Here is a 7,422-nt window from a genome sequence, read left to right as displayed (position 1 = left end):
TCTTTTAAACCGATCTAATTCTTCCATCTGATAGGGTACATAGTTAGAAACATTTACCCCATCTATAGGGGATAAGGCCTGATTAGCAAAATTACTCTGAATAGAGCTCTGAGACCGAGCATGTGGTTCATCGTTTGAATCTGCTCTGCTCTGCGATTCAATTTTGTGTCTAGAAGGAGGCATCCCTCGTGGAGTTAGCACTGGAGGTAGATCATTATCTGAGTCACTACAGTCAAGCAATTCACTAGAATCAGGCTTAACATTCTGAGTTGTTTTTCTTCCAGCAAAAATTTCTATATTGTTGATGGTGGGGCTGGATTCGTCAGCCTGCACCTTGGTCTGAGTTTTCGTCAGATAAATTTCCTTATTATCTATACTGGTTTTAGCCTCACCATTTCTACACTTTCTATTTCCTAAATAGAAATAACAGCAAATAACTATGCCATAATAATAACGTTAGTCAACACAGAAATTCCACAAACTATGATGGCTAGAGACACTACACTTTTCATTTGAAATATAGCCCACAACCATCCAACTGCAGTGATTGTCCTTAGATCAAAACCAATTAGTTTTAAACAAAATGGAATGATCCACTTGTATACTAGAGCACCAATGCGTAAGACTAAGGGTGGTAAAATCCACATGACTAACCACAGAAACCATTTGATGGTCAGCATAGGAAATTTCCAACGAAGTATTTCACTTACAGTTCTGAGGGTCCAGGGTTCAGGTCCCTGTCCGGGCGTCATTATGTAGCAGGTCAGCCCCTGAAGAGGTTGACTGATGGTGGGATGGAGAATGAGGCCCTTTTCTTCCAGCTCGGAGCACGCGTCTGCCACCCTGTCTAGCCCACGGTTCTGAGGTGAAGCGGCGGGTCAACAGCTCGCAGACAATCAGGCTCGTGGAAATATTTGCTTTATTCGGATGGACAAAACTGAAGTCCAAAGACTCAGATTCAGTTCCAGCCAGCCAAAGCCCTCGCCTTCCACAGACCCTTGCTCTTATACTCCAGAGTCAGGTCCCACCCAATGGTGGGATCAGATACCAACCAATGGTGGAAGCAGAATCAGGTCCTACCCTAGGGTGGGGGCAGAATGCCAGGTCACACCCTAGGGTAGGGCACAGATTAGGGTGAGCAACATAGTAATCCCCCAAAATATTTACATACACAACACACATCCTCCCAACAATGGTATTTCTCTGACTTTAGAAAGTCAGTCTGAAGCCTGGGTAGCTTTATCTTCAGTGGACTTTGCTACATATTATTTTGAAGAAAGGAGAGAAAATTCCGTGAGAAGAGTTAAGTAAAGTAAATGGTTACTGTCACTTGGGAGGACTTGGTGCCAAGTGACCGCCATGGTTGAGTAAAAAGCAACGGGAAAAGATGCAGTTAGACCATTGTTTGGATTCTCAACGACATTGAAGGGTAGTAATACCAGTAGCCAGCTCTCAATGAGTATAATCTAACATTTTTACATCGATGCTGTTGTGTTTTTGTGATCCACAACAAATAGTACTAGGACTACTTCCATCTTGGTAGTTTGGAGTTGCTCCAAGTGGTGTTTAGTGAACCACGCAGAGTGGGAACGGACCAGGATTTCTTGCGTGCAAAACAGGCAGCCCAGGCCTTTATCACATCTCTCTAATTCAACATCTATGATCTTCTTATAAGCTCACAACAATCCTGTGAGAAGGATATCAATGTTTAAATGCTTTCAAATGTTTTCATGCATTTTAAATGTTTTCAATGCAAGAAGAGTTCTGTTGATGAAGGAAACTAAAACAGGAATATCGATTAACTTTGTTGATTCTCAGCAATGATATAACTAGGTGCAGCTGTTTAGCTGAGCGACCTCTTCTACTTACGTAACTTTCTATCTATACAATATGCACATCCAATTTATTCTCCAATGTATTTTGTTTGTATTTTCGTGCTTTGTTGGGGAAAACACAACAGAAATGATAATCTTGTTTATTCAGGAAATGCACTAAAATGTAATTAATTTATCACAGTTCAGAAACCCCTCCAAGGCAACTCGTTTTAAACTGTCTACCTTAAAGTTATTTGTGGCATCATCCTATTTATTAAGGCATTTGAAAGAATAAGCTCTAATCTTATTGATCTGAATAAAAGCCCCTCTTACATTAACGTATAAAATTAAATTCCTTCTTATTCCAAGGAAGGTGTATCACTGTAAATTCTGGGGTTCTGGTAGGTTGAGTATATTAATTCTATCTTACAGAGATAACGGGCAAGAGAAAAGGGAGCCATGGTAAACTATGTGCATGGCAATCACTGCAACCAGACTAGCCATTTCCCCATTTCCCGTCTCCTGCCTTTCCAGTCATGGATCTCCTCCTCGTAACACTTTATTTCAAGGTTCCCTCAATCACGTTCACTAACTTTGATACAGAATCAATTTTCTTATTAAAAATACTCATTGAACATGCACCCCATTTTATTTCGCTCCTTGGAAGAACTAAAATATGGGGCTCACTGTAAAAAGCAAGAGGTTACCAGGGGAAAAGTGGAAGAATGAGGCTGCTGGAACTATAATACAACTGAAGGGAATTTGTCTTGCACGCAGCAAAGAAGTTTTGATTCTTGGCATCACATATGGTTCCCCTGAACTTGTCAAGAATGATTCATGAGCACAGAGCCAGGAGTAACTCCTGATGACCACTTGGTGTGGCCTAAAAGCAAAATAATACACAAAAGGAAAGAAAATGGGAGGAATGAGAGAAATCACTTTATTTTTTTTCCATTAAAGTGGGGGCCTCACCTGGCAGTTATTAGGATATAGTTTGGTGGTACTTATTTTTATTCCCAATGGTACTGGAGAAGCATCATGCTGGTGATCAAGCCTGAGATTTCTGCATAGAAATAATATCTTGAGAGTGTGACAGTGTCACAGGGATGAAGGGAGACAGGGCCATATCCTTGTTGTATTTGTGTTCTTGTATTTGTCAGAAAAAAATTCAAGGACTAGAGCATGTAGATTATAGCAAAAATTATTTATTTAACAGGAAACATTCCAGGCATGGGTGCAGTAGCTTTAAAGAACCACATTGGTTTTGGGAATAAAGTTTTTTATATAATGAGAAAACTAGGGTGATAATAGGATAATTGGAGAATATTTATTGGAGAATATAATTTTATACATTTAGCTAATCTAGGTATTCCCCATAATGGTCATGAGTATTGGTTCTTGGGCAGTTGGGCGGGACATGATTTCTTCTCTTAACAGATACTCCAGTCTGCTCAGAAACATGACCAGGACTGTGGAGCAGGTAGTGGCAGGAACAATGCCGAAGGGCTCTCTTCCATGGGACTCACTGTCCTTACCAACGTGCCTGCAGAGAATTCCCCACAAGACGGTAACTCACTCAACTTTCTATGAACCTGAAGTGTTTTTATGTATGGAGGGAAGTTCCCAAATAATGGTAAGAGGGCCCAGAATCACTAGTACCAATACATGTCCAACTTGTTAGGATGGTTCAGTGATAGTCTCTGGTGATGCTGGGGACCACATGGGTTATAGCTGGTGATACATGAGATCAGGAGGGCCACATCAGGCAGTGCTGAGGGGTCTCCTGAGATGTGGTCCAGTTGTGCTGGGGGATATGACAGGATATGCATTGCTTGAGATCAGGTTTGAACTTGGGTCTCTGTGTATGCAAGATGTATTCCTCTGACTCCATGCTATTTCTGAATCTCTTGTCTGATATTTAAGGGAATACCTGGGTTTTCCTAGCAATACATTAATTATCTCTCCAAATACAGGTTTGAGCACAATGTTTTTTTTTTACTGAATTGTTACTTTAGTAGGACTTTTTTAAATTATAGCATTGTCATTTAGCAACTTGTTTATAATATACTCATCCCATGTATTAAATGTTCAAATACCAATCTCACCACAAGTGTGACCTTTTCTTTAACAGAGCCTTCAATTTCCCAACCCCCACCACAGCCTGCATTCATGTAGGCACAAACAAATTTACTTCATTTTGCTTGTTACAACACAGAGGCAAATTAGATAATCAAAACGTACATCAACAAGAGACAGGAGTAGGATGTATTGTTTGGTTTTTTTAATAATTTTTATTGAGACCCATATGAATTACAAGTCTTTAACAGTTATATTTAAGGTACATAGTTACAGTGTATTAGGGGCATTCCTACCACTAAAGTTGCCCTCCCTCCACCCCTGTTCCCAGCATGCATCACATACCATGTTCCTTGCCCCTTGGACTGCTAGAGTTATTGGTTCCCTTTGTGTATATCTTGTTGTAGATTTGGTTATTTTGATACTGTTATCATTGACTTTGGGTTTGATGTTTAGGTCTGATCAGTTTTATTTCAACTCAATGTTCATGAGACTGGTTTGTTCCTGGTACTTATTTTCTCTTCTCAATTTCTGCAGCAGAACAAGATGATTCAAGTTCTATGGTTCTGTTGGAAAAAATAGAAAAGAAAAGAAAAGGGTTGAGAGGAGACCATATAGAAGCTATAAATATAAATTTTAAAGAAAAAATAAGAAAAAAACGAGAATGACAAAAACACAGCAACTTACAAAAAATAACAAAACAAGAACATCAAAAAAGGAAGGGGGTCTGGTGTGTCAATTTTTTTTTTTTTGCATAGGCACAGTAATTATTGGGGAAATAAGAAAGGAAATTCAGTTTGGTTAGTACAAATATTGCAAATATTTTTTTGAGAATGTTTTATTCCTCCTCTCATGTAAATGAGAGTTTTTCTGCGTGGTGTACTCTAGGTTGGAAGTTTCTCCCATTCAGTATTTAAATATGTTGTTCCACTGACTTCTTGCCTGAATTGTTTCAAATGGGAGATCTGGTTTGATTCTACGTTCCTTCCCTTGTACTTTGTTGTCTTAATATTAATTAAATAGTTCTAGATTTGGTAGGGGGATGGTGAGGCCTTTCTGGGTTTGACCCAGCTCCTTTAGTCCCTACAGCCTGGCAGGTCTGAAGGTTGCAGGATGAGGACAAAAAGATTAACAAAACAGTCAGATGAAGTTCCAGAGTCAGCCAGCTTTATTTCACAGTCCTAACCTAACATATGCATTTCCTCACATGGCTTCTATGCTAAGCTTTTTCCTAGCTGCTACTTCTCTACTCCTTCTGGCTCTCTTGGCCTCTGTCTCCCTTTCAGCTGCTTTTTCCAGGCTTCCTTGTTGACTAACTCCCTTTGCTGCTGCTTCTTTGCTGATGCTTAACTACTAATGCTGAATCTGACATTGAATTGCTGATGCTGAATCTGATGCTGAATCTCTGTTGAATCTCACTGTTGATTCTCGCTTCTGACAATTCTCGCATCTGCCCCACTTCTCTAACTCCCCTTCTAAATCCCTTTCTCCCCCATGCATACTCCTTTACCTGCCCATTCCAGGTGTGGGCAGTTTTGATCATTCAGGTGGGATAAATAAGTTGGGGGAGAAGATACAGTACTTGAGGGTTTTTTCCTCCCTTATTGCTTCAAATAATTCATCTCTCTTTGTTTTTGACTATTGAATTACTATATGTCTTGGTGTTGAACTAGTATGTTCTATTTTTGGGGGAAGGGGTCACACCCGATGACACTCAGGGATTACTCCTGATTATATGCTCAGAAATCGCTCCTGGCTTAGAGGTCAATATGGGTCCGTCCTGGATCAATCGTGTGAAAGGCACTGCATCTTCACTCTGGCCACATAGTATGCTCTATTTTATTTGGAACACTTTTCACCTCTTGGATTTGTACATGTGCTTCTTTCCAGAGAGTGGGAAAACTCTCTGTGATTATTTCCCTCACTACTTGTTCCTCCCCCTTTCCTTTTTCATCCACTTCTGCTATTCTTATAAGTCATAGATTATTTCCTTTGTCTTTGTTTATTAGGTATCTTACAATTTCTTCCAGTGTTTTGTCTCTTGTTTCTTTATTGATTTATTTGTTGTTGCCAGCTTCCATTTTGACTTCAAGTTCATCCATGTGATTCTTGATGTGTATAATTCTGCTTGCTAGCATGTTTTTAGTTCTCTTAGTTCCATTTGTATGGACTCTCTCATCTTCTAATGGAGTTCTTTGAGTTAGATGAATTGTTCATCTATGGATTTCTTAATTTCTTTGGTTAGTGATTCTTGAATTCCAATGCTAAGACAGGAAAAGCTGGTTTTAGGTCCTCATTTATTAAGTTTGTACGTTTTGGAGGACTTGAAAATCTGTTAGAATTTCTCCCCATTTCTCCGACTGCTGAAGTCTTCCTCAGTTTCCACATTGTTCTTTGCATAGGGTGGGTTGGGCTGCTGGAATTTCAGGGTGATTTTTTTAAGTGGTCTGTAGTGGCAGGAGAGCTCTTTCCCCCCCCCCTGCAGCTCCTAAAGAGGGGGTGATGGTAGAGAATGGATTGTTTGCATGAGGGGCAAGCTATGCCCTAGGATCCCCTGCTTTCCCCCATCACCTGTGGTGGCTGGAGACCTCTTCCTTTCCACAGGGAGATGATGTCAAGGGTGTCACTTGAGTGTGGAGGTTGAACCCTAGCCTAGGGTCCCCTGATTTCTACCCTCTCCTTTGGTGGTCAGAGTTTTCTTCTGCCCTGCAGCACCCAAATCAGAGCAATGGCTGTTAAGGGATTGATGCGCCAAGGCCAAGCCTTGCCATGGGGGTCCCCTACGCTCCACCCTCCCCTCTGGCAGCTGGAGTCCTCTTCTGCCTTGCAGCACCCAGGTGGGGGCAATCTAGGAAGTATTTTTAATATATTTTCTTTATTTCTCATAAATAAAAACTAATACACAGTTATAATGAAGATAATTCCAAGGCTGTCACGTATGCTTGTCATGCTTGAGACAGATCTAAATAAACTGAATTGATTCAAGGCCTCCAGAGTTATACCAAGTAGTCGTCAGAAGGCCAGGTGCTGCTGAGAATCTAACTCAGGGGGTGTGTGACAAAGCATAATCACCAACCCTGTGACAATCCTCTCCAGCTCCAAATCTATGACCATTTAGAGCGCTTATGTAAACGTGTTTGTTCTAAGCCATGATCTTTTCTTTAACAGATGGATCTTTCAGAAAAACTCTCAGGTCAAAAAGGAACTTGAAAGAGAAAATAGAAAAAGCAGGTACTCCGACTTTCATTTTCTTTTCCTCAGTTATGATGTTTTAGACCAACAAATGCGGTTTTCTCTCTTAGCTCATTGTTGTAAATCAGGTGGAAAAATTTGTGTTTCTGTTTCATTAATTCTCTATGGACTTAGACATTCAAGGTAAATAAACCAACACTTATTTACAGTCTTGATGTAAAAGAAACAGGTCTCTGACATGTGCATTGTCTGCAGTTATAATAAAGTCCATTTTCTTTGCCTCTTCTATTGTACTCTCCCAAAATGCTTTTGTGAAAACCCAATACATTTTACTAAATGA

At 40.2% G+C, this 7,422-nt stretch overlaps 1 long non-coding RNA gene across 1 annotated transcript; it reads left to right on the top strand.

The window, feature by feature from the left end:
- The first annotated feature begins 1,183 nt into the window (after positions 1-1,183).
- LOC126008826 (uncharacterized) lies at positions 1,184-7,161 on the top strand. Its single transcript, XR_007495866.1, has 3 exons — positions 1,184-1,302; positions 3,252-3,381; positions 7,059-7,161. It is a non-coding gene; the product is annotated as an uncharacterized LOC126008826 (long non-coding RNA).
- The last annotated feature ends 261 nt before the right edge of the window (positions 7,162-7,422 follow it).

Source organism: Suncus etruscus, chromosome 5 (genome assembly GCF_024139225.1).
Source record: "Suncus etruscus isolate mSunEtr1 chromosome 5, mSunEtr1.pri.cur, whole genome shotgun sequence".
Classification (NCBI taxonomy): domain Eukaryota; kingdom Metazoa; phylum Chordata; class Mammalia; order Eulipotyphla; family Soricidae; genus Suncus; species Suncus etruscus.
The sequence above is the reverse complement of the archived record's forward strand: the minus strand, read 5'-3'. Positions and strand labels throughout refer to the sequence as shown.